The 27,349-nt window shown below is 42.4% G+C and overlaps 2 protein-coding genes, 1 long non-coding RNA gene and 1 pseudogene across 15 annotated transcripts in view; 2 read left to right on the forward strand and 2 right to left on the reverse strand.

The window, feature by feature from the left end:
* CCR9 (C-C motif chemokine receptor 9) overlaps window positions 1-2,116 on the reverse strand; it is a 16,970-nt gene extending 14,854 nt beyond the window's left edge. Inside the window, exon 1 of the mRNA XM_055280127.2 lies at window positions 1,568-2,116. The gene's annotated coding sequence lies outside the window, so the exon portion shown is untranslated. The remainder of the gene's footprint in view (window positions 1-1,567) is intronic.
* LOC129483098 (leucine zipper transcription factor-like protein 1) overlaps window positions 1-27,349 on the forward strand; it is a 204,365-nt gene that overhangs the window by 105,095 nt on the left and 71,921 nt on the right. The window lies entirely within an intron of this gene.
* On the forward strand, window positions 2,005-17,397 carry LOC134731590 (succinate dehydrogenase [ubiquinone] cytochrome b small subunit, mitochondrial-like; annotated as a pseudogene).
* Window positions 21,422-26,752, reverse strand: LOC129483155 (uncharacterized). 4 transcript variants are annotated; one of them, XR_010114021.1, is made up of 6 exons: window positions 26,446-26,752; window positions 25,639-25,713; window positions 25,336-25,451; window positions 24,791-24,828; window positions 22,732-22,889; window positions 21,422-21,553 (listed from the first exon to the last, which is right to left on the reverse strand). It is a non-coding gene; the product is annotated as an uncharacterized lncRNA (long non-coding RNA). The 4 variants fall into 4 exon arrangements; XR_010114019.1 differs by having other exon boundaries at window positions 24,772-24,828; XR_008657914.2 differs by lacking the exon at window positions 24,791-24,828.

A 27,349-nucleotide genomic window follows, 5' to 3' on the forward strand; every position in this document is an offset into this window, starting at 1 on the left:
CAGAAAGCATGGGGTATGTGCAGGGACCTGGGAGATAAAGGAAGGGAGAGAGTTGCTAATTCTCCAAAAGAGAAAATTGCCTATTAGAAAAGTTAGCTTGGAACCTATTATTATCCAATCACTATTTTTGTATTCTCTAACATTCCTAAGTAGCCAACATGAAAATCAGCATGGGGTTATTGTGCACACAGCATCTCCCCACACTTATAGCCTCTGATGCTCACAGCACTAACATCAAATCGGATACTAACATGAGTCAGGAATGCAGGTCTTTACTTTGATCTTTGTACAATTTGCTACACGGAGCTTGAATTATCTCTTACATTTTTTCATAGCTCTGCTTTTTGTTCCCTACACGGGCCGGGGTCTCTGAGCCATCTATCAGATCAATCCACTCACCAAGCCTAGATCAGATGCCTGCCAACCACCCAGCAGCGGCTGCACGGGGCCCAGGGGCTCCCAACACAAGCCTGTGAGTGAGGCGTACACAAGGGGGCTTCAGAACAGATAAGCAGATATTGGAAGAAAAGGACTCCGAAATTCCAGATGCTGAAATAGTAAATTAGCTTTTGCTCTTTCAGGAAAGGGAATAAGGAGATGGGATCCCACAGACTGGCTGCTGCACAGCCCTTCCAGTTCAGCACACAGTGACCACTCTGGATGGACTTGCCAGCCGTCTATGGAGTAACAGCTAATTCAGAACTAAAGAGGGTGGGTGTGTTTGAAAAGGCAAACCAGCATCCACTGATGAGTCATTTAAAATAACTTTTTGCTTTACTCTGATCATAAAGGAGTATTTTTACAATGCACAAAAAATCCCCAAAATGCCAACATACATAATATAGAAAATAAAAACTCCTCAAGCACCCTTTCCTAGCTTAGCCATTGTTAAGTTTCTGAGATACTTCCTTTCTGACTTTTTCTCTGTAACACAACCTCACACACACACACACACACACACACACACATAGATACACACACACTTAATAGAAAATCAGACTACACACATTATCTTCTATCTTGCTTTCTAATTGCCCATCTTTCATGGATCACCTTCCATGCCAGTTCAACATAGAGCCATATCATAGGATTGGATGACTGCTGTGTATTCCATTGTCTAGATACATCACAATTCATTTAACCATTCGCCTCCTGGTGCGTAGTTTCTTTGTTTCCAATTTTTCACTGCTACAAAGAATCCTTTCCATGGGGCAGTGTCTCAGACTCAAGGACCTCATGGGTGCGTCCTTTACCCAGCCCCTGGCCACCATCTTGTCACCCAGCACCTGCTTGTCCTTCCTTTAAGGTATAAATCACAGACTGCCTTAAGCCTAAGCTTCATGTATGTGAGTGGTGAGGGAGTTTTATTACTCGCCCTACAAGAAACCTGGGTTGGGCATAACCAATTCCCATTTACCTTCCTGGAAGTTTCTAACAAAGTGCCTGGTGCCCACGACCTCTGAACAAATGAGTGCAAGCCCAGGTTTTAGAAGCCATCATAGCAGCACACAACTGAGGGCCAAGATGACACTGGGTTGGGGGCAGCAAGAAGAAGAGCAATACTCACCGTGGAGGGCGATGCAACTCTCCTGGGGACAGCAGGCCCCACCAGCTCTCAGTGTCTGGGGAAAGAGCTGGGTTGCTCTCTGCCTGGGATGAGGGGCAGGCTTTGTGGGTTCTGAGCAGGCAGCTACCCGATAACAACACCCGGAAAGGAAGCCAGGCCACCCCTGCCTATGCTGTCACTGGTGGGGTAGCCCAAGAGGGTGGGGAGTCGCCTGTGTAGCTTCCAGCAATCAGCAGAGTCAATCATTTGCAACCAGAAACAAAAAGCTGAAAACTGCTGGGATAAGGGTAAACTGTCTCCTCTGAAGACGCACATACAGACTGATGATCTAAGAGCAAATTCTCTTCCTAGACAGCACAGCTGCTTACAGGGAATGGGGAAATTTGAGGGTCCCGTCGAGAGAAGTCAGCCTTGTCAGGCTTGCCAGAGGTGCACATTGATGAGATTTCTCTGGATGGTGTCACCTGAGGAGGCCTGTATTAGGTTACCACCCCGTGGCAGATGTAGCACTATCCATCACAACATACCTTTTCTGGCCTTGACAGATGTACCAGAACCCTGGAGGGCTGTGCTATCCAACACACTAGCTACTAGGCAAATGTGCCTATTTAAATTCAAATTAATTAAAGTGCTAACTAGGGCCAGTGCAGTGGCTCACCTCTGTAGTCCCAGCACTCTGAGAGGCTGAGGTGGGCAGATTACTAGGCAGAGCCTAGGAGTTCAAGAACAGCCCGGGCAACATGGCAAAACCTCATCTCTACAAAAAACACAAAAACAATTAGGCAGGCATGGTGGCCCGTGCCTGTAGTCCCAGATACTCAGGGAAGCTGAGGTGCAAGGATCAAGAGGCGGAGGTTGTAGTGAGCCAAGATTGCACCACTGCACTCCAGCTTGGGCAACAGAGTGAGACCCTATATCAAAAAAGAAAAATGTTTTAAGTGTTAACTAGTTTCTCAGTCATGCCAGGTACATTTCAAGTGCTCAATAGCCACATGTAGCTAGTGGCTATCCCAATGGACAAAGCAGATATAGAACCTGTCCATCGTTGCCAACAGTGCTATTGAAAGGCACTACTTTAGAAAGCCTGCCTGTGAGGTGTAGCTAGGAACACATGGAGTGCTGGAAAGCCACAGACACCTTCAAATTGGGACAAATCTAGTAAGGTTTTGCACATCAGATACACTAACAAAGATAATACAATAAATTGTATTAATTACAGGTGTTTTGGTGAAACTTTGAAAAAAGCTAAATATACAAAATATTGCATTTTTAATGAAGCTCACAGACGAAGTCTTCCCATCCACTGCTACAGTGGGGACTTCAATCCTGATGTGATTAATGATTTCCGGTCATTGTTATGACAAAGATCCCTTTTATATATTTGTTCTGGGGGAAAATCATGACTACACTCTTGTGGATGTTAATTTCCACCTCTCAGTGTATGCATTGTCCCAAGGACTCAATGCTGCTCTGTCATGGTGTGGTACTCCCAGGCACATGTCCCCTTCATCACCCTCAGTTCCCATAGAGCAAAGGGATGCAGAAGGTGCGCTTGGGTTTACTGTCTAAATGGAAAAAGGCCAACAAATAGGTCATCTGAAAGGTAGAGGGCATGCACAGTAAGAATGAAAGAGATGTCTGATTCATCAGCCTTGAAGGAACGGCGGTGCAAGGGAGCCGTGAAATTCCCTTCCCTCGGCGGGCGCTCATTGCAAATAAATGGTGTCTGAAACTATACATAGCTGAGAACCAGCCAGATGCTCTGGCATCTCACTCCTCCCTCTCACTTGGCAAATAAAGACACAAAAGGAACTGGTGCTAGAGGGAAGAAGATGTTCCCTTACTTGACTTTCTTGGCTGAATTTGTTTCTCCCCCGTGTTTGATTGCGTCTTTGGAAAGCTTGCAGCAAGGTGAGACACGCACTATTGCAAGTGCCTTGGGTGAGGAAAAGGCTGTGTTTCTCCCTTCTCTTGACTCAGGCTGTTTCCTCATCAGGTAAGAGCATACAAGGTAGACACTGCTTGCCCCCAGACCGTTGGAGTGAGGATTGGGGGAGGAAGGAGAGTGAGGCTGGCGGTCAGGGAAGAGCAGAAGGGGTAAATGCACCGGGGTGGGAAGATTCCCCCTCCACATGGGCCCCTGTGGTCCAAGTCAGGTGGGGAAGCTTAGGTAGGTTCTTCCATCCAGGTCTGGAAGAGCTGCTCTAGAGCACTCACATGCCCTCTCCTGGGATGCAGAGAGGATCATGAGGCTGGGGAGAAGGGAAGACACAAGGAAGTCATAGAGAGAACTTCCGCTTTCTCAAAGGAGCCTGTGCAAATATGACTCCCTTTGCTGCAATCTAGTTTAGGTCCATTCCTGAAAAAAGCCCTATCCTCTTGTTTTCTTTGCTGTGTTTCTTTCTTTGCAACTAGAATTCAGAGCTGGGTGACTATAAAATGTTGCTGGTCCCCTTTTCTAAGGGCTATTTCTCTCTTGCATTCTCACCCTGCCAAAGGTGAGTTCTGGAGGACAGGGCAGTATAAGCATACCCTGAGGGAAGAGATGGAAGTTCTCTAGAGGCTGAGTGCCCTCTGTGGTGCCCAAGGAGGCTGAGCTCTGTTCCTGCGAGCCCCTGTTGTCAGACTTGCTCAGATCTCAGGATTTCTTCAGGACCCAACCTACCCCAGAATGGCGTTGAGTGCAGCACATTATTTGTCACCGAGCCACCTTTCTGGTTCCAAGGCTGTGTCTTTCCACTGGACTAGTGAGAGGATTGTCAGTGTTTTGCTCCTGGGCCTGCTTCCAGCTGCTTATCTGAATCCTTGCTCTGTGATGGCTTACTCCGTGGCTGCAACCCTCACTCTTCATGGTCTTGGGGCCTTGGACAAGTTGTTCCTGACTGTGTTCATGGGGATGCATTGCAGAAAGCTGCCAAGGCAGGCCTTTTGGCACTTTCAGCTTTAGCCTTTGCTGGGCTTTGCTCTTTCAACTATCATGACGCGGGCATCTGCAAAGATGCTGCCACACTGTGGAAGCGCTGACCTTTTTGACTTACACTTTGAAGAATTAATGCATGCCTCTTTGCTTTCACTTTGTCATGCCATTCAACTTACAATAAGGAAGAAATAACAGATAAATCCATTGGTGGACAGCTTTCTTCTCTTAATCACGAGACTATTTTCAGAATTTAATCTTTGAGGAAAAGGTTTGAAAGGCATTATGTCCAAGAAATTGTGAGACTGAGGTCTGTATTCTGGTGAGTTAATGGGGTTGCCTCCCAGCTTCTTACATATAACTCAAGACTCACATATAACTTACAAGACTCACATATAACTCAACATGATATATGAGCTTTTGCCTTTGAATTTATCAAACTCTTAAAGAGAATCCAGCTTTATTACTATTACTACATGATCAAATTTCTTCTGTACTTGCCTTGAGAATAACGGACAAAGAGAAACACTGTTAATTCATGAATAAAAACTTTGCAGAAAATGAGACTGTGTTTAATTTTCAAAAACTTCCCTCTCTATTCAGTAGACACCAGCTACTGATGGTTACATATACTAGGGGAAGTTGAAAATTAGGAAATGCTGATATCTCACATTATGAATTTCTAAATCTTAGGAAGAAAAGCTTGGAATGCTTCTGAGTATAGCAAAGTTCCATCTAAGAGCAAGGTCCCCCTTGTAGAATTATCAAAATATTACAAATTCTAAACTGAGACTTCATTCTCAAATGAGTTTTAATTGTTCTAAAACGATCTGTCTACAAATATAAAACTATAAGTTATAAATTGTTATTTTCCCACTATAGGAATCTCTAGTACAAAAATGCATTCTATGAAAAGTAATTATTTTTTTAAATGTTATATAATAATAGTATTAATAAAAGCATCCCCTTTGGGTTCTGGACCAAGTGCTGTACCTGGCAACTGACGAGCATTTCAGGAATAACTGTGGACTAGAAACTGCAATCCACAACCCTGATACCTGTAACAGAGAAAAGACCCAAGCTGACTTTGTTGCAGGGGCCAACAGGAGTGCTGAATCCGTTCATTCCAATATATGATCAAATCGGTTACGTCTTGTTCATTCCAATATACCAAGTGTCTAGCATAGTCTCTGGCACAGAAAAAATTAATTTTACTTCAGTCCTCTACTTTTCAGGTTCCCCAAATTGAAAACTACTATAGATTTGTAATCTTGTTCTCCTCCTTCCTTAGCCTCCCATACATACTGGGAAAGTCATATTTCAAAAGCATATTGGGATCTTTGGAAGAGGACAATGCTATCTTTCTACTTTTCATTGATTAACGCCTTATCTTGACTTGGAAAGCCAAAGTGTCTGGAGGCAGTTAGTAGTTGGTGGTGACATTATGATCAGTGCAGGTATAAAGAGTCCTAGGTCCAAATTTCCAAGGAATAAAATCTGCAAGGACCCTTTTTTCCCCACTAATCCATGAGGAAAGGGACTACGTGGATACTGGCCATGGTTGAAGCCCAGCAGCATATTCTAGGAGAATATTAAACATCTTCTGACTAAATTAATGCAAAAAATTAACCTGATATAAGTCCTGGGGATCTAGAATAGAGCCATCTAATAGCACTTTCTTCAATGGTGGAAATATTCTATGGCTATCTGTCCAGTGTGTGGCCACATGTAGCTACTGAACACGACACTGTGCTTAGTGTGACTGAGAAACTGATCTTTTTAAAATCGTTATTTAATTTCAATCAGCTTAAATGGGAATATAAACAGCCAACATGGCCTGTGCCCACTCTAGTGGATTGTACAGGTCCAGACCAACCTACTATTCAGCAGCTAATATTTCTACCTCGGCCCTAGCCTTACATAGCTCACATTATGATGAAAGCCAGGGCAGCTGGCCTGTGGCAGACTCACTCCCCTCTGCATGGGGGTGAAGGGTGCTGAGGGTGAGCTCTTCCTTCCCCAGCAGCACTCAACCCAGGGCAGGCTTTAGCTATACTGGTTTTCTAGATTACCTGTAGATACTTTACATTCTTCGTGTGTCACAGTTAGCAATCAAAACCCTTAAAGGACAGGAATGAGGAGAAAGGAGTCATTTTTGCTAAATTCGGTTACCATGAATAGCCCTTGAAGGTCAGAGTGTCAGCTAGGAGGCAATTCTCAGAGAGTGAGAGAGAGAGGAGGAGGGGCCCACACCCTGCAGCAGCAGCAGGAATGGGAGGGACAGGACAGACGTGACCAAGTGCCCCGCAGGAGCTGCCAAATGATGAGAGTTGCAGGAGGAAGACAGCAAAACCAGTTGGAGGCTCTGGGAAGACTCGGGTATCTTTAACTGAGCAAGCGCATGGGAGGAAATGTTGGTTTCGGCAGATAGTGATGCATGTAGCACTGGATGTGATATGGCTGAGGTGTTGAAGTGAAGGTGTCTAGCAGGTCGTTAGATATTCTCCACTGCAACTCAGAGGGGAGGTCAAGAGTTCAGTGGTATGGCTGCCAAGCTGTTGCAGAATGCAAGCTGTTTATAAGGGAAATATGTGTCATCCTCAACTCCTGAGGTTTTGTGCTCGCAGCACCTGAGTCATGAGACCAGTCAGAGGATTTTTAATTTTGATTTGTCTCATCTATTAATGATAAAAAATCATCCCTTCTGCCCTCACACGCATTATCTCATTGAAAGATCTCATTGGAATCCTTCATTCAACACGTATTTGTCAAGCTCCTACTGCTTGCTGTCACTGCTCTAAGAGGTCGGATGTAGCAGTCAGCAAGACAGAGCACATTAAATAGCAACAAATGCCATGAAGAGAATCAGTACAGAGAGAGGTGATAGAGGGAGTGGCGTGGGAGGGGGGCCCTCACACTGGATGGTCTGGGAAAGGCCCACTACAGAAGTGACACTTAAGGCCTGAATGACAAGAAGTTCCCATCAATGTGAAGATTGGAGCAGCCATTATCAGCAGAGGGAACAGTTGGCAGGAAGAATTTGACATGTCCAAGGATGAGAAAGACCAACATGCAGGAGGACAGCGTGCAGTGAGGGGCGGCCAGATAAGCTGGAGGGGCACGAGCATGTTGGGCTTTGAGGCTGGGTCAGTAGTTTTCACCTGATGCCAGGTGTGTGGAAAGCTACCCAAGGGACTTATATAGGTGATAACACGATCTGATTTCCTTTTTTTTTTTTTTTTTGAGATGGAGTCTTGCTCTGTCGCCCAGGCTGGAGTGCAGTGGCATGATCTCAGCTCACTGCAAACTCCGCCTCCCGGGTTCAAGTGATTCTCCTGTCTCAGCTTCCTGAGTAGCTGGGATTACAGGTGCCTGCCACCACGCCCTGCTAATTTTTGTATTTTTAGTAGAGATGGGGTTTCAGCATGTGGGCCAGGCTGGTCTCGAACTCCTGACCTCACGATCCGCCCACCTTGGCCTCCCAAAGTGCTGGGATTGCAGGCCTGAGCCACCGCGCCTGGCCCGATTTCCGTTTTTAACAGATCACCGACTGCTGCATGGGAAACAACAAAAAAAAACAGCAAAACCTTTGGTTCTGCAGGCACCAGAACCAAACGTCTAGATGAGAGCCTTTCCTTGGCTGGGCTGGCCTAGGCCACCGCAGGATCCACCCTCAGCTCTGCCTGTCACTGTCCCTTCTCTGGACCTCTGCCTGTACGGAGGCATCATGGTGGATTCGGGGTGCTTACATCCCTCCCTCCTGCCACCCCGATGGAAGGAGGACACACACACTAAATGTCACCCAGGGAACGTTTGCAGTGATGATCATCATTATTCACTGAGAAGTGCTGATAGGTTTTTTTAATACATATTTTTATCATTAATTCTAGTTAATAGTGTTGGGTTTTTTAAATAGGCTTTATTTTTTAGAGCAGTTTTAGGTTCACAGCAAAATTGTGCAGAAGGTACAGAGAGTTCCTATATACCCACTCCCGCAGCCCAGGTGCAGCCTTCCCACTATCAACATCCTGCATCAGAGTGGCACATTTGTTATAATCAGTTCATCTACACTCATACATCACTATCACCCAAAGCAGTTTACATTAGGGTTCACTCTTTGTATTGAACACTCTGTGGGTTTGGACAAATGTGTGACATGTATCCACCATTAAAATATCATACAGAATAGTTTCATTGCCCTAAGGATCCTCTGTACTCACCTATTCGTCCCTCTCTTCCACCTTACTCCTGGCAACCACTGACATTTTTACTGTCTCCAGTTTTTCTTCTCCAGAATGCCATATTTGTTGGAATCATACAGTATATAGCCTTTTCAGATGGGCTTCTTTCACTACTGATACGGATTTAAGCTTCCTCTATGTCTTTTCATGGCTTGCTAGCTCATTTCTTTTTAGTGTTGGAATAACATACTATTGTCTGGATGTGTCACAGTTTATTTATCCATTCACCTGCTGAAGGACATCTTGATTCCTTCGAGGTTTGGGCAATTATGAATAAAGCTGCTGTGAACATCTGTGTGCAGATCTTTGTGTGGCCATAAGTTTCAGCTCATTTGGGTACATACTGAGAAGCATGATTGCTAGATCATATGGTAAGAATATGTTTAGTTTTGTAAGAAGCTGCCAAACTGTCTTCCAAAGTGGCTGTATCTTTTTGCATTCCCACCAGCAATAAGAGTTCCTGATGCTCCATATCATTGCCAGCATTTGGTGTTATGTGTTCAGGGCCTGGGCTATTCTAATAGGTGTGTGGCTTTCATTTGAAGTTCCCTAATGACCTATGATGTCGAACATATTTTCATATGCTTATTTCCCATCCGCATATCTTCTTCAGTGAAGTATCTCTTTAGGTCTTTGCCTGTTTTTTAATTGGGTTGCTCATTTTCTTATTGTTGAGTTTTAAGAGTTCTTTGTATATTATGGATAACATTCCTTTATCAGATGTGTCTTTTGCAAATACTTTCTCCCAGTCTGGGGCTTGTCTTCTCCTTCTCTTAACAGTGTCTTTCATAGAGGGGTTTTTTTTTTCACTTAAGGGCCTTTGTGACCCTAAAAATCAGAACTTCACATTTTTTTTTTTTTTAATAAGAAATGTACATTAGAAACGGGCCCCATCCCCCAGCCTCACCCTGCCCCACTTTGTCCATAGCACCAACCCCTGCCCTGTCCCTGGCCCTATAGTATACTAACACTTGATCACTTTTTCAAAAGCTGAAAGTTCAGTGGCTAGTTTTTGAAAAGTCAGAAAATTTCCACAGCATCAAAATAGCTACATGAAAATAGCCTCAGTTTCTAAATGGCCACATCAAAACAATCACATCAAAAGGTCAGGCCCCTGCAGTGGAGACCCAGAGGAAATCTTCAGGCCTCGGGCTGGTGCTGGCCATAGTTAATAATAATGTTTTGCATATTCCAAAATTGCTGAAAGAATAGATTTTTAAACATTCTCACCACAAAAAAAATAAGTAGGTGAGGTGAGGAATATACTAATTAGCTTAATTTAATCTTTCCACAATGTAGACACATCACATTGTACCCCATAAATACAATTATTATTTGTCAGTTAAAAACTAATAAATGGGCTGGGCACGGTGGCTCATGCCTGTAATCCCAACACTTTGGGAGGCCGAGGCGGGTGGATCATTTGAGGCCAAGAGTTTGAGACCAGCCTGGCCAACATGGTGAAACCCTGTCTCTACTAAAAAAACAAAAATTAGCCAGGCATGGTGGCAGGTGCCTGTAATTCCAGCTACTTAGGAGGCTGAGGCGGGAGAATCGCTTGAACCTGGGAGGCAGGGATTGCAGTACGCCAAGATCAAGCCACTGCACTCCAGCCTGGGCGACAAAGCTAGACTCTGTCTCAAAAAAAAAAAAAAAAAAAAAAAACCTAATAAATAAATTATGCTTTAAAAAAAAAAAAGACCCCATCACAGGACTCAGATTACTCATGGAGTTTCACCTTAGAAATAACAGCCCAATTTTCAGTATTAACCATATTTGGAAAAAATTTACCAAAGAAAAACCAAAACAATGCCTAGCAGCCTTCCCAAACAGACTTCTGTGGGCAGATATCCAGCAAAAGGAGGTGCTTTGTGGCCAGGCACCGTGGTTTATGCCTGTAAACCCAGCACTTTGGGGGGCCGAGGCAGGCGGATCACCTGAGGTCAGGAGTTCGAGACCAGCCTGACCAACATGGTGAAATCCCATCTCTACTAAAAATACAAAAATTAGCCAGGCGTGGTAGCGTGTGCCTGTAATCCCAGCTACTTGGGAGGCTGAGGCAGGAGAATTGCTTGAACCCGGGAGGCAGAGGTTGCAGTGAGCCGAGCTTGCACCATTGCACTCCAGCCTGGGCAACAAGAGCGAAACTCTGTCTCAAAAGAAAAAAAAAAAAAAAGAGGTGCTTTGTGAATAAGATGAAGCAGCACTCACAGGTTCTGAGAAGCCCTACTGGTAAGAGGTCTGTTTAGTATCTTTTAAACTTGGAGTTTATTTTTCAATAGTTTCACGATTTTATTCGCTATATCTTGGGCTGCAGGAGTTGGGATCCCTTCCTACTTTTCTCTTCCCCTGATATGCATTGAGGAAGCCTTTCCTCGCCCTATGTTTGAGATGACCTAAGAGAGAGACAGCTGTTGTCTTGGCTTCCATCCGTGCTGTCTTGTGTCCAGGAGGCTTTGAAGAAAGCCCGGAGGAAGGCTGGGGGAATAGTTACCCTTCCACTCCCCAGTCCTGTGACTAACCTAGCCAGGTCCAGCCTTCCTTTCTACCTCAAAGATTTAGCTCATTTCTCTTTTCATTTTAAGGTTTCTACCATCTACCAAATTTCTTGAACTTTTCCCCACCCCACACCTCCAAGAATGGGCACAGATGAACTGAGCCAGGATCGCAGGCTTTGGTGTCAAGACTGTGCTTTACTAGGTGGCGCTGGGCAAGACATTTTCCTTATCTATAAAATAGGATGATACTACCCCCTTCAAGGGATTGCTGTGACAGGAAGAAGAACTAATACAGGAAAGAGTCGAGTCAGCGCCTGGCACATGGCAAGGCTCAGTAGAGGTACTTTCTACTGAAGTGTGTCAGGGTATCATGATTACATCTGGGGTCTATCCAGCTCTACACCTGCTTGCAGGGTGGTCTGTGTCTCAGAGCCTCAGATTTCTCTTTTGTAAAACAGGGACACTAATAACTATTCCCTAGGATTGCTGTAATCTGTGAGTTTGGCACTCACACGGTGCCAAAGCAACAACCCTCGTCCTTTTGTTATTAAAAGATTTCATTTCTAAACACTACAGAGAAATCCAATAAATGACCAATGCAGGAACATTATTCAAATCCAACCAAATGAAAGGTGTGTCTCACTAAATTACCCTGGGTTCCTCCTTCAAACAACCCTCCTTCCTGAACATCCCAGAGCCTTTGAGCTGTCCTATGTCCCTGAGCGTCAAGAGCCTCAGGCTTCACTTGACTGTGATTCCCACCCTGGTCCAGGAAAGAGAAGGCAAATGAATGGTCTGAGCACCGAGTTTGTGCCAAGAGCTTTACGAACTTTATCTTATTCAAATCCCATAATAAGTTGATAAGAGAGTTTGCATCCTTCTTAGAAAAGAAAGTTGAGTCTTTGAGCAGCTAGCCGAATGTCCTAAGATCACACAGTAGTGGTAGCTGGGATTCAACTAATTTCAAAGGCCATAATTTTTTCCTCCCCTTCCTTTCTATAAGTCACATCCTCTAAAGAGACACTTGGTTCCACAAATTTAAAAATTTACTTCAGGGCATTTCTTCAACCAGAGAACCAAAAAGTAAAAGAATAAAAAACCTTCTACTCTGGGTCAAACTTAAAACAACAAATAAAATTGGTACGATATTTCACAATTTGCAAAATAATTTTCACGTTTGATCTTCACAACCACTATGTAGATGAATATTGTTTTTGCTTTTGTTTCTTTCTTTCTTTTTTTTTTTTTTTGTATGTTTTGTAGAGCCAGAGTCTCACTATGTTGCCTAGGATGGTCTTGAAGTGCTGGGCTTAAGCAATCCACCTGTCTTGGCCTCCCAAAGTGCTAGGATTACAGGCGTGTGCCACTGCACCTGGCCAGATATTATTTTTGTATTTATGCTTTATAGACAATGAAATTGAAACTCAGAGAGATCAAGGGATTTGTCCAAGGTCATATAGCTAATAAGTGCTAGAGCCAGGATTTGAATCCAGAACTAATTCAAAATTCTGCTTTTCTTCCATTACCTGAGTTATTAGATACTCCCCGATACATAGCCACACACTAGGCATTTGCAAATGGTATGTTAATTCGTTTATTCATTTACTCAAAACTGATTTTGCACCTACTACAGTCAGACACTATTCTAAATACTAAGAATACAGTAATGAACCAAACAGACAAGGGGCATACACTGATAGAGCTCATAGAGCTCACATTCAAAGGGAGAGGGAGATAAAAAGTAAACAAATAAAGGAGCTAACGTTAGACAGTGATAAGGGCTCTAAAGGAAATAAACAGGATGTATCAGTAAGCTATTGCTGCATAACAAACTGCTCCAAAATGTAGTGGCTTGAACAACAATTATTTATTTAGCTCACGATTCTACAAGTTGTGCTTTAAGCTGGGCTCAGTTGAGAAGTTCTTCAACTAACCTTAGCTGACGTCAGTTGGGCCTGCTAGCCCAGGTGTTTGTAGCCAGCTAGAAAGTTAACTAGGGGTTAGCTGTACAGGATGGTGTTAGCACTGGTCCACGTGCCTCCCATCCCCCAGCTGGCTAGTCTGGGTTTGGACAGATGGTGATGATGATAAGGTTCTAGAGAGAGAAGTACACAATGACTCTGAAGGTCTGGGCTCAGAACTGTCACACCATCACTTTGTTGCATACTATTGGTCGAAGCAAGTCACAAAGTCAGCCCAGATTCAAGGTGTGGGGAGATGGACACTACCTCTCAATGGGAAGAACTACAAAGTCCATTTCAAAGGGTATGGATACAGGGAGACTATTAATTGGAGATATCAATGAAATTAATGTACCTAACAGGGTGATGTGATAGAGAATGGCTGAGTGGTGGGAAGGGGAGGGAATAGACCTACTTCAGATGGGAGAAGGCCTCTCTGAGGAGCTGACATTTATTCTCAGAGCTGAAGTATGAGAAGGAAGAGCCATTCAAAGCCATAGGAAAGAGCATCCCCTAAGAAGAAGTTATTCTAAAAGATACACGCCCCATAGCAAAATGTCCACATCCTGCACACAGACCTGTTGCATGGTCATATATTAAATAAAGGACTTAGCAGCAATTACACAGGACAGCAACATAGTATAACATCAAAATGCTCATCCCTTCACCTCCCCACAACCCCAAATGGCCACTGAAAGCATGCAGATTTTTTCAGTGGCTATCATTTTCATGAAATAGTTGTCAACCCTTAGAGAAATATGTCTCCCAAAATAGAGATGTAGGAAAGAGGAGGATGCATAGGAAGCAAAGCAAAGGGAATATTAATGAAGAATGAAGATGGGAGAGATTAATAGCAAGAAAGGAAGTGGAGATGGTGAGACAGGCAGAAACATCTTTGACATGTAGTAAACTCTTAATAAGTACTTGTAGAATTAGTGAGTGGATGAGGCCCCCATACGTATATATATACATGTGTGCATGCATGTGCACATGTGATGGAGGAATAAACGAGGTAAAGGGAAGCAGAGGGAGCCATCACTACTGATGGTGATAGGGAAGCAAACTGACTACAAAGGTTATATTAGATTAGAGCAATGAGTAACACTTCAACAGGTGGCACATAAGCCTGTGGGGGAAGATTATAGGAGAGAGGAGATGGTATCCTAGGAGGAGTGAACAGCTTGTGGAATGCTCAGAGGCAGGAAGAGGTTTGGTTTTGTTTTGGTTTGGTTTAGTTTGGTTTGAATTTGTGGAAAGATGGAGGTCTTCCAGAGAAAAGAGGACTTTATAGATGAGCTGTTATGGCGAGCTTTATCAAGGGGAGAGGGGAAACAGGATTATTATGAGCAAGACATTGTAAGAAGAAAATAAAGACAATTAGAAACTCCAGGAAAAACAAAAGGCTGTATGAGAAATGAATTATAGTAGTTCACTGCTTTACTATGCAGTGAACAATTTTACAGTCACTATACTATAGCAGTGTTTACTAATATTAATAAAAAATACTAAATATAACTGTAATATAAAGATGGGAAGGCAAGTAAGGCTGACATAGAAATGAAATGTTCATAAATTATTGCAGGAAATAAATGAAGAATGTCTAACATTCATTAGCAAAACACACAGCTAAGAGAATTATTTAAAACCTCCCAGTACAATGCATGGCCCATAGAGCAACACTAGCATCACCTAGGAGCTCGTTGGAAATGCAGAATTTCAGGCCCCGCCCTAGGCCCACTGAATCAAATCTGCCATTAACAAATCCCCAGGGTTTGTGTACTCAGTAAAGTTTGAGAAGCTTGAAGAATTGGTTTGGGGAGTAGGACTAGCAGTGGGGAAAGTAGAACAAGGAACAAGTTTGTTTAGCCATGGTCGTGGTATTTATTAGTTTGATTTTACAAGTTCCTTAATAATTTAAAAAATAAGTACTGGGTGGAATATGCTCTTTTTCTCCCTAATACTTAATCTTATCTTGGCCCTGGCCCTCAGTTTAGATTAGAATACTCTTTCTAAGACATCACAGCCCTACTTCAGCCTCACTTGCCTTTAGAAGCACCTCAGGCAAACATTGTTACTCATCTGCCATCTGCAAACTTTGTCATAAAAGCATTTCTCAATTCCTCTGATTATCTGGAAGCCCCTCCCCCATCAGCCTGAGAAGAGACCACAGCCACCAACTATCTACAAAAGGTCACAGCATCTGTTGTCTCCCCAGTTAAAAGTTTCTCTAGCTAGTCATCGCTAGCCCGATGGTTCTCAAATTGTGTGTCCCAGACCAGCAGCATCAGTATTACCTGGAAATTTGTTAGCGCTGTGAGGTGCCTCAGACCTACGAAGGAAAAACCCTACGGATGGGACCCAGTAATCTGCACTTCAACAAGTCCCCCAGGAAGTCCTCATGCTCACCAACCCATCCCCTGTTCTATTCCTGGGCTGGTTTGTTGCAAATCTCACTGGGCTCATAAATTAGCATCTCCTCAGTGAGAGTTTCAGCTTACTAGTCACATTCACAAAGAGTGGAAACACAATCTACCCCACAGATGTTTTCTAAAATGTCTGGACCTCTCCCTTGCCAAACTTTTAAAACACTAAACAGAAGCTTAAACGGGTGTGCTACACACCTCAAGTTCACTGATGGACACCAGAGCCCCGCTTTGGGGTTTATACTTGTATTTGCTCCATAGCCTCCTCCACATGCATCAGAACCCACTCCAGAGAGGATGGAGCTCCTTCCCCTTCCTTTCTGGACCCTTGGCACCCCTCATTCTTACACCTAATTCGCTCAAGCCCCCAGACTTCAGCTTTCCCCCAAGAGATGCACTGTGGCGATAAATTCTGCTGCGGTTGAGGGTGATTTGATGAGCCTAGGCCTGCCATTCCTTGCTGCCGCCTGGCTGCTTCTCCGTCTCAGTCAGTACCAGTAAGCGATGAGCCCCTCAGATAACCCCAGGTGGGGGCCACAGGCTGACATCACTTCCTTACGTGGGCAACTGATAAACACCAGCCAAATCCCAAGCTCCCGCTATAGAAAGGATTTCTACAGGAAATAGTTGGCCCTGGGAAGCAAACAAAGCCCTCTGCAGAACATGGAAGCCAGATTTCAGATGCTGGTTGAAAGTTGCTTTTCTTGTTATAAAGCACCTGGTAGAACTGCCTTTCTTTTCTTTGTCTTTCATCTTTGCCTTTGCAATCTTTGGGGGCTTCACTTCATTTGCTAAAGGTGTGTGGGTGTTAGCATCACTCTATGGAAAAAAAAATATGCACATACACACACCACAGCCTTTTTTCTCTATTTCTGTGCAAGCCATTGCTTTTATGACTTTCTGAAATAAAGAAAAATGTCTAGTATGTTGCCAATTGCTTTTTGCAATTTCTCTTAGAAAAGAAGTTCTGCTCCTGCAAAACAAAAATAAAAAGATAACCCATATTTTTCAAATGTGCAAAAGTTTTCTTCCCAGATGAGGGGAAAAACATATGAAAAGGTGCTCTATCTAGCTAGTAGTAGGAAAATGCATGTTACATAAAAACAATGTTTTCACCCTTCAAATAGGCAAATCATTATGAGTTTATATCAAGCACTGTGGTTGGGAATCATGGTCTCTCACCCATTCCTGAGGGTGCAAAAATGGGTTCAGCCACACTGGAAAGAGATGACAGCGATATCTGCTAAGATACAAAGTTTGCATTCCTTGTATTAAAGCAACTCCATTCTGGCATCCCCTCTGGAGAAATTCAATGCATTTCTTTAAGAAGGCATTGTAACAGAGATCACGGCTGCCTTGCTTATGTGGGTGAAGATGAAATACCACCTACATGTTCATCAAGGAGACGGTGATTACATAAAGGATGGTATTCTATGGAATACTATGTAGCCATTTAAAAGATTTAATGTGGATCTACGTGTACTAACATAAAAAGATTCCCAGGGCATGTTTCTGAACAAAGAAAGCAACTTGTATAATAGATGGTATGTTCAATATGATGGCATTTCTGACAGAGAAACAAAACACTCAAGCATTATCCATTTGTCTAGGAACATATACATGTTTTTAAGTGCAGAGAAAGCCTTTGGAAGGATTAACATCCAAATAGCCACGGTGCTTAGCTCCTGGAAGAAGTCAGGGGGCGGTGGAAGGTGGTGAAGGAGACGTTTCGTTTGTCTGTAATCAATGAATGCTTTACTATGAGAGTGTTTTCAAGAATAAATTGCTTAATTGTGTAATTAACATTAAATATTTTAGGATTCCTATAAGTATTTCTATCTGTCGAATAACATTGGAAAATCTGTTGCTTGTCTTAAATGTTAAGTAGGCTTTGTATTTGTACAAATATACAATTACTTTTCATTAGATATTATTATAAAATCATCCCATTTGTCAAAAGCACTCATTGTTCATCTGATCATTAAGAAGAAAGATAGTTTCTCTGTGTTCAACCACAAACACACACTCACACATGTGCACACACACAGAGACACCATAACTCACCCTGGGGATAGCAATTTCCACCCTATGCCACACTGTGCTACCACCTCAGGATGTCTGAACCACATGCAAGCAGACCTTTCTGATTGATAACTTAGTTTCTAGGCTTCTGTGCCATCTGATTGTCAACTCATAATTCTAGAGCAGCGAAAACCAAGAGACACCTGACTTGGTGGTGATGCCTGGGTCTGTGGGTGTAGCCTGACAGCCAGGCACCTGGTTTCCTGACCCCAAACCACATAGCTTTCTGCATGCCCTCGTGAGCACCCTTGTAACATGCTACCCTGCCCCTCCTGCCAGGCTGAGCTTGAGAGCGGGCACTGGAGAGAAAGTGGGGTGCCTGGAAAGTTGCTGGTCTGCAGAAATCATTTCAAGAAACATCTTCATTACAACTTGCTAGTTTATACCCCTCGTTTAATGAGGCATTGTTGTATGACAAAAAGACATGGAGAGTTGGAGGAAAATGCAAAAGCAGATGTCATGGGAACTCGAGTACTTTTGTTGACATAACCGCTCTTTCTCCCTCCGTGGGCAGACCACTGGAGGAGCAAAATTGCAATCCTGAGGGAAATAGTTTTAAACCAGAGGATTGATGATGACATCATCTTTCATCTTGGGTGTCATCTTGCATGTCCCAGATTTGGGGGTGACCTCTTCTGTCTGGACCAGACATACCTGAATTTCTTTTTATTTCAATAAGATGGGGATTTTATGGCTCAAAAAAGACAGAGACGAATCACTCCCTACCAAGGCCATGCCCAGCCATCTCCAGGCATTACCCACACTGCTTCCAGGCACCTTCCACAAAGGAGGGGCACATCAATGACACAAGGGAGTGTAGGCTCAGAGTTGGCTGCATTCCCTTAAAAGTTAGAGGTGGACCAGAGGAAGTATGCTCTTTCTTATAGCTGTGTCCCATACCAGGCTAAGGAGGGCAGAACTTGGGGGCCCAGGGTAATATCCAACCACTACTTCATTGAAACGTTGACCATGTTTTCTAAATGAAATATAGAAGAGCAAGCAAGCATGGCTTTAAGCGAGCATGACTGGAAGCATGGCATCTTCTTCTTCCTGCTTCTAGGAAAGTCTTCAGGAAATGAACAATGAAAATTGATTACATTCTGCCTAGTCTAGCATCCCAAGGGTTTCCCATAACAAACATACAGCATCAGTAGACTTGGTTGCCCATGCACTCCTCGCACAGCAGGACTGACCTTGCCAATGGCCTTTATCCATGGTCCTCCATCCCTGAGCAATGCCAGTGGTGATCTTTGTGATCTCGTGCTCTGGCCATCCCTTCCTGCCCATGCACATGCACTGTCTTTAGCTCTTCAGTCAGTGTCACACAAGACCTGCTAGCCTGAGGGACACTCTGCCTTCTCTCTGCTGTGGTCATCATGCGTGCATTTCTTGGCTGACTTTGTGGGAATGCTCTTCAAAGTGGGGATCTTATTAAAATAAGATTCTGAGTCAGTAGGTCTGGGGTGGGGCCTGAGAGTCTGCATTTCTAACAAGCTTTCAGGCAATGCCCACGATGCTGGGCCAGGACCACATTTGGATGTCAAGGGAGTCTTATATCCACATTTGGGAGATGTGGGGAGAAGGCCTGCCCCATGGTAGCCTTATAAACAGAGAAGGACCATAAGGGCTTGATGAGACAATGTATCAGAGAGGCTTGTAAACTGTAATATGTTGGGAAAATATCGGCTGTTATTATGATTTTCTATCATGTAGATGATATACTTGCTTTGGAATCAGAGAGAGTTGGGTTTACCCCCTCTACCACTGACTGAGAATTTGAGCAAGTCACTCAATCTTGTTAAGCCTCACTTTTCTTAACTATAAAATGAGAGACTATTATTTAAACAAAGCTATATTTGCAGATATTGACTCAATACATATTTACATATTCATTTTTCTCTCTGTTGACATAAGTGAACAAAAGCTTTACATGTGTGTATGTGAGTAACTCACTAAACGTTTCTGCTAAATGCTGAGAATCTAGAAACAGAACTTGGCTAAAAATCCACTCTAAAACTGTTTAATGAAACGGCTTTGTTAAGAGTCATCTGGCTCTCTAAGATTTGAAAAACTTCTCAGGGAACCCAGAATGATTTATGGTTTGCTACTACAACTCTACGAAGCAAGTGGTTTCAATCAAGTTTGCACAAGTTCAGTAGAAAGCTGGGGAAAATCCTCTTTTTTTTTTTGCAAAAAAATTAAAATACTTTTTTTAAATTTTTTATATATATATTTTTATTATACTTTAAGTTCTAGGGTACATGTGCACAACGTGCAGGTTTGTTACATATGTATACATGTGCCATGCTGGTGTGCTGCACTCTGGATAGCTCTGGTGATGAGAAGGATTCAAGGGCAGCAATTTTCTTTCAAGAGGAGACAGAATGTGGAACCCATTCCAATGGGGCTGACATTTATCTTTGGCTAATGTAAGTTTTCTTTGTTGTTGTCGTTGTTGTTTTGAGACAGGGTCTTGCTCTGTCATCCAGCCTAGAGTGCAGTGGTGCGATCACAGCTCACTGCAGCCTCGACCTCCCAGGCTCAAGTGATCCTCCCACATCAGCCTCCCAAGTAGCTGGGACAACAGGCATGCACCACCGTGCCCAGCTAATTTTTTGACATTTTGTAGAGATGAGTCTCACTATGTTGCCCAGGCTGGTCTTGAATTCCTGGGCTCAAGGAATCCTCTCACTTCCTCCTCCTAAAGTGCTAGGATTACAGGCACCAGCCACGGTGCCCAGCCTAAGATGAGTTTTCTAAAGAAGTGCTAAATAGTAACAATATAAACTTCCAGCCTTGCCTTTTAATTCCAATTCACCCCAAAGATTCTTCAAGCAAGGTTGATGGATGTGTTCAGACTATCAGGTGCAAGAAAAAAAAAAACTTGAATTGCGGGAATTTGGCAGGAGCCAAGGACAGTTCTGGCACAAGAATGGCCCAGAAGTGCCCATCATTACAAGTTTACTCTCTGCCAGCATTGTCATAAGCAGTTTTTACACCATATTTTAAAATTTTAACAACACCTTGAGAGGAAGATATTATTATTACTCCCATTTTACCAAAGGAAAAATGAGTGAAAGAGAAGGCAATTAACAGATTAATTTAAAAGATGAAAAATGTAACTATCTTTTGGGTTTTTTTTTTTTTTTTTTGAGATTGAGTCTTGCTCTGTCACCTAGGCTGGAGTGTAGTGGCGTGATCTTGGCTCACTGCAACCTCAGCCTCCCAGGTTCAAGCGATTCTCCTGCCTCAGCCTCCTAAGTAGCTGGGATTACATGCATGTGCCACCATGCCCAGCTAATTTTTCTATTTTTAGTAAAGATGGGGTTTCACTACGTTGCCCAGGCTGGTCTCGAACTCCTGACCTCAAGTGATCCGCCTGCCTCAGCCTCCCAAAGTGCTGGGATTACAGGCATGAGCCACTTCACCTGGCCGCAACTATCTTATTTTTAGCTACATAGTGTAAAACCAAATTGTTAATCTACTTAATTGGATCCATTAATTGTTGTGGGATAGCCTCTATAGTGAATACGAGTCTTCTGTGGTATACACAAAGCTGAATATTACAGCACTATTGGTTATATTGAAAGACTCTAAACAACCCAAGTCTAAAATCAATTACTGTAGATCCAGGCAGTGGAAGGGTATGAAGCCATGGTATGTTTTCAAAGAACTTTTAGTGACATGAAAAAGCCCTCATTATATACTATGAAATGAAAAGGGTAGGCTATTTTACACATTCATTTATTTGTCCAAACTTAGTTATCCCACAATTCCTTTTCCAGCATAGTTCTGTGAATACAGCTGGTGAATCAGGCAGGCTTGCCCTTGTAGAGCTGACAGTATGGTGGACGTGAAACTTTCCTGGAAGAAAAAGCCCCAAAATGTTAACGGTTTACTTTTCGAAAGAGTAGGGGCTTTTAAATTTTTCGTCTTCATTTTTACATTATTTCAAAATGTTCTATATTAAGCATGTATTACTTTTTTGTAGATTCATTCAGTTATGATTAGCGCACAATAAACTACATGTTTAAAGTATGCAATTGGATGAACCTTCCTGTAGCACACAACGGATAAATCATTACCACAATGAAGGTGGTGAACATATCCATCACCCCAAAAGTGTCCTTGCACCCATTTGTTATTCCTTCCTCCCTCCACGCCACCACCCCTCGCCACATTCAACCACCGATCTGCTTTCTGTCACTATAGTTTGGTTTGCATTTCTAGAATTTTATATAAATTGTAATACACAGCAAATACTCTTTTCTCTGGCTTCTTTCACTCAGCATCATTTTGAGATGCATTCACGGTCATGTGTACCAATAGTTGTTTCCTATTATTGTGGAATAGTATTCAATTATGTGGCCTATACCAGTTTGTTATCCATTCATTGGTTTGTAGACATTTGGTTGCCTCTGATTTGGGGTTATTACAGACAATGCTGTTATAAACGCTCAAGTATTTGCAGGAACATGTATTTCTTTCTCTCTTGGGTAAACACTCAGGAGTGAAATGGCTGGGTCATATGATAATTCTATGTTTAACTTTTTGAGGAACTGCCAAACTGTTTTCAAATGACTATCATTTTTACATTTCTACCAGAAGTGTATGAGTTAATTGTTCCCTCGCTTTAAAATTACATAAGAACTAAATGTTTACCTCCTGTTATAGAAAGAAAATCCAAAAACTTCAGAAATATAGAGTAAGAAAAGTGAACGTTCTCTTTTATTCCATCCCTTTCCTCGTTCCTCATACATATTTGTCACTAAAAGTTTGGTGTGTGTTCATCTTTTCTTTGCAAGAGTCTGTGCATGTGTGTGCATGTGCACGTGTTTGCACGTGGAAGCATGTACGTGTGTGTAAGTGAGATTCTGTGAGCTCTGTTGCTCTAACTCTGGCTTCACTCACTGAACAATGAAGCTTGGAGGTCGTTCCTCATCAGTGCATGTAAACCTCAATCTTTTGAATTGTTGCTGAGTATCCTACTTCAATAAGCAGAGGGAAGAGGTGTTTTTCAATGTGGTTAGAATACTATTTACCCTTCCTCTGAAAAAGGCAGGTCTCTTCAACATTTTCTATTCATGTGACAGTTAGAGAAGCTCCTTCTTCTCCTCAGGAAAGGTTGCCTGTGGGGAAGGATTGCATTTCTTTCAGTGGATCTGAGTCTTCTGGGAGCAGCACAGGCATGACCACCCTTCTGGAGAGTGAAAGAACAGTCAGTGGAAATGTAATGGATGGCCACAAGGTGTGACAGCTCTGCCATCACATTAGGTTTATGCTTGTTTCACATTCCTCAGAGCAGAATTGCCTTTCCAGGCCCACCATTTGTTCTGGTACTTGGTGGTGAGGAAGCTCACTTTAAGTGTAGTCATTCTGAGAAGGGCAAAAGGGCTTCAACTCTTCAACTTTCGGCTTTGGAAATGAGTAAAATTGGGAGTTTCTTTTTATCATGTTAGAAAATTTACCACATTGGCTGAATGTGGTGAGAAAATCTACTCCCTTGTTTAAAACAGACAATAATGCAACACACGCTTGGTCAGCTAAACAGTTTTTTACTGTCTCCTCATGTGTGTTTTTTCTCTCTTATATTCTTTTAATAATTAATGATATTAGGACTACATTAAATGGTACCTCTTTATCCCTCTCTCAGCAATAACCTGGGGGCTAAATCTTTTACACTTATTAATACATAAAATTAGGACTATATTATAATAAAGTTGCATATTCCACACTGAACATTGGCATAAATATGTTTACATGTCATTAAATATTAACCAAATATTAAATCCACATCTTAATTGTTAATGACTTCATAATATTTCAGATATGGACATACCATAATTTATAACAGTTGCCCTGTGGTTGAAAGATTTTTACTAGTAGATGAAGATTTTGAGTAGCAATAAGTGAAGAAAAGCTGTAAAAATTATTCATTATGACAAGTGGAAATTAGGTTCTAGTAGCAATATTAAAATTAAATCGGGTATCACATCTTAAAATTTTGTTATCTTCCTATGATAATGCCTTCCCCATTATTTTAAACTAATATGCTACTCTTTTTTACTCTTTACTCTCAAACTTTAGAAAATGTTTCCCAAAACTTTTACTCAGTAATTTGATAGCAATTTATAATTACACATTACCTGCTAGTCTCTGACAAGTATGTTGGTTAAATGTCTACTTTTGTTCAACCTTTCCACAGGGGACTTGAACATCACAGTCAGTCTCACACATAGTGTCCAGCTGTGTGTTATGTTAGAGATACCATGCATGACATTGCCCCCAAAATACATTTCTTAAAAAAACAACACTTTCCTGCTTGACAAACAATAGCACTATCACACCTAAAATTAATAATCATTCTTTAATATCATCTAATAGCCATTATATTATTCAAATTCACCAAATGTTTCCCTTAATGTCCTTCCCAGCTTCTTTGTCCAAACCAGGAACCAATCCTGGACCACACATTGCACCTGGCTTTTATGTCCTCTATCTTTTAATCCAGCCTGCAGTCTCTTCATGGGTAGCTTCTTATTGCAGCTGCTTGGCCAGTGACCTATAGAGGCCCCCTACATTGCTTGCCAGTGGTGTCATTTAGCTTGTTCCTCTCTCTCTTGTATTTCCTAGAAGTTACATCTACATATTGATTAGACCCAAGTTAAACATCCTTGGCTAGGCTGCATCAGAGGGGAGGCTGTGACATCAGAATTCATCACCCCAGGAGACATGGAATAACTGGTTGTCCCACTATTCCTGATGCTAGGATCAACCTTTAGGTGAGGGTGATGGTGGTCTGATCCATCCATTGTACAATTCTGTTTTTCTCCTGAAGACCAGAACCACATCATCATATTGTTATTTTGGCACCATACGGATGTCCAAGTCCCATCAACCACTCACCTAAGGTCCTCAAGCACAGGCTGATAGTCCTTGCCTGGATCTACATTCTCATTAGGAATTGCAAGATTATGACTTTCATCCCTCTCATTAGGAATTGCAAGATTATGACTTTCATCCCTCTACATTTAGCTCGCATTCTTCAAGCTTTATGTTGTCAACTGGAGCTACTTGCTTACCTTGAAATATAGTTCCTACCTGAAGGACATTAGATGCACTTTTCTTTCAGTTACACACTGTCAAAATAAGACATTGGTATTAGCTGCCTCGAATGAGTTTCTTCTGGCAGTATTCTTTTTGAGTATCATTATGGACTCATGAATATACATTCAATGCGTGTGTTTTTATTGAATTATTCTTGGGTCTCATAATACTATTCTCACCAGATGCCAAAGCAGTCAGAACTGAGTTTGATTTAAAACAAAGTTTCAAAACAAGAGTAGCTCCAAAGATAACATTCTGGAAAGAACTACTTTCCTACAGAACAAAGGCAAGATCATCTAATAAATTACTGTCATTATTATTTATATCTGTGCTCCCTCCACATCTTCAAGATATGGGAGAATTCCAGAAGAGTGCCTGAGGGAAGGATGCAAGCCATGAGAGTTCTCTGTGCTGGTTGTCAGCAATGTTTCAACTGCGGCTGGCATAAACTCAGACCCAATGTCAAAAGCTAGTAGATCAGCCCGTACTTTAAGATGTTTCTAAGCCTCCAAAGCCATTACTCTTTTTTTCTTACTTACAGCAAGTAAGCTTTCTTTCCCATGAAACAGATTGTAGAACCAGGAGGATCAGAGCCCATGTCAGATGGTTCCCTCCGTAAGTCACTGTTTCCCCCCGAGGGTTGGTGGAAGAAGTGCTGAAGAGAACGGTGTTATTGTTATTGTGAAAATCACTCCTGAGAAGGATAATGTGGGGAATCCCATCTCCTCCATGCCCTGCATGGTCCTGCAGGTTGCACTTTGATTTTGTCCTGTGTCATTATTGGTCACTTCCCTGGGAAGCAGATCTGTTTGAAGGGAAGCCACCACATCCCAGATCCTCACCTGGTGCATGGCCAAGGTTTGTTCCCCTCCAGTGGAGGCTGAAGGGTTTTTCCAGGCTGGTCTGCCTGTTCCTGGCTGGTACAGATGGAGGATGCAGAGGCTACAATTAATTTGTAAGTTTCTTCAAAGGAAGAGCAAAATACATAGAACCAATTCACGCAGCTTTAAGACTCACTTTACCTCCCAAGAACAGAGACCATGTCTGTTTTCATCATTGTGACACCAGAGCCTAAGATGGTGCCTCATATATATATCAGGTGCTCAATACACATTTGATGAACGAGCTTGATTACCAAAAGTCCATAGCTGGTCGTATATGATTTTTATTTTCTCAGGAAAAATGAGCTCCATAAGAATGACAAAGATAATGACCACCAGGTGGGGAATAAAATACTTTGACAAAAACTCGGTACCTTAGGCAAGCTACATGGCTTTTTTGGATCTTGGTTTTCCACGGGACAGGTTTGTAACAAATGATATAAATGGCCCTCATAGCTTTTGGCTTCTATAAATAGATTTCATTTTTAGGCAAGGGGTAAGTAAATTCTTCTAGTTAGTTAAACTAAGAGACGTAAGTTATGAAGCCTAAGAAAGTGGTAGAATTCATATCAGTTATGTGCTTTACTGCTAGTTTATGGTCTCAGCTATGCTCCTACTTATCTGTGACTTTGTCCCTTGTAAGCAGGCACAAGAATGCAAACACACACACACACACACACGCATGCACAGAGAGGCACAAACACACACACACACACACACATCTTTGCAAATATAATGCTATAATGCATCATCACAAGGTCTACTTACTCATAGGACTTCTTTTAACCATTCCCCCACCCCTCCTCAGCACACATTAAGGCTGTAGAAAATGGTTTTTATTGTAGGCTAGCAGCCAGTTAGAAAAACCTTTCAGGAATAAGGCAGGTATATTTGGCTGGCTTCTGACTGAGAAAATACAAACACTCAGCAAACCAAACAGCACTTCTGAGCTTCCTGGGCTTTTGCATTTTAATCACTGTTCTCGATTTTACTCACAATCTCTTCTCTTTCAACATTAAAAATAAATCCTTTCTTGAACTTTTGCCCTCTGAAGTTTTGATCTGGAAGGGAGATTTTTGGGTTTTTTTTTTTTTTTTCGTTTTGCTTCTTCACAGTCTTTCAAAATAATTATAATACCCACAGGCAGTCTCTGCACTGATACTAGGCAGGCTTGGAATAAATGCCACTCCTGGGCCCTCTCTAGTGTCCATCCCTGCCTTTCCTAAGCACATCTATACAAGGCCAGTGTACTTCGACCCTGTGCTGAATAGAGGTATTTCATTTTCTCTTATCTTCTCTCTAAAAATAATCCTAACTAAAAGACCCAGAAGAAATATGCCCAAATGAGAGTCAAGCACAAACATGTTGGCAATGGACTAGATCAGAAGTCAGTGGGAAGATTTCAGCAGAAAATCTCTCCTAGCAGCAGGAAAAATATGTGATTTTTAAAATTAAGATGGGAAAAGATGAAAATGGTCAACGATTTCATACTTATTACTTAAACTCCTTGGGTTGGGTTTCCTTGTTGAGGCAATCCTTTAAGAGACTAGGTGAGAATGCAACCTCTTCCTACACTCCAAAGCTCCACCCGGAGCCTGTCCTGTCTTCATCATTCGTTTTTCAAGATGACACTGCATGTTCCATGTGGTCTGTCACATGGTGGCCTCATACT

Source organism: Symphalangus syndactylus, chromosome 1 (genome assembly GCF_028878055.3).
Source record: "Symphalangus syndactylus isolate Jambi chromosome 1, NHGRI_mSymSyn1-v2.1_pri, whole genome shotgun sequence".
Taxonomy (NCBI): domain Eukaryota; kingdom Metazoa; phylum Chordata; class Mammalia; order Primates; family Hylobatidae; genus Symphalangus; species Symphalangus syndactylus.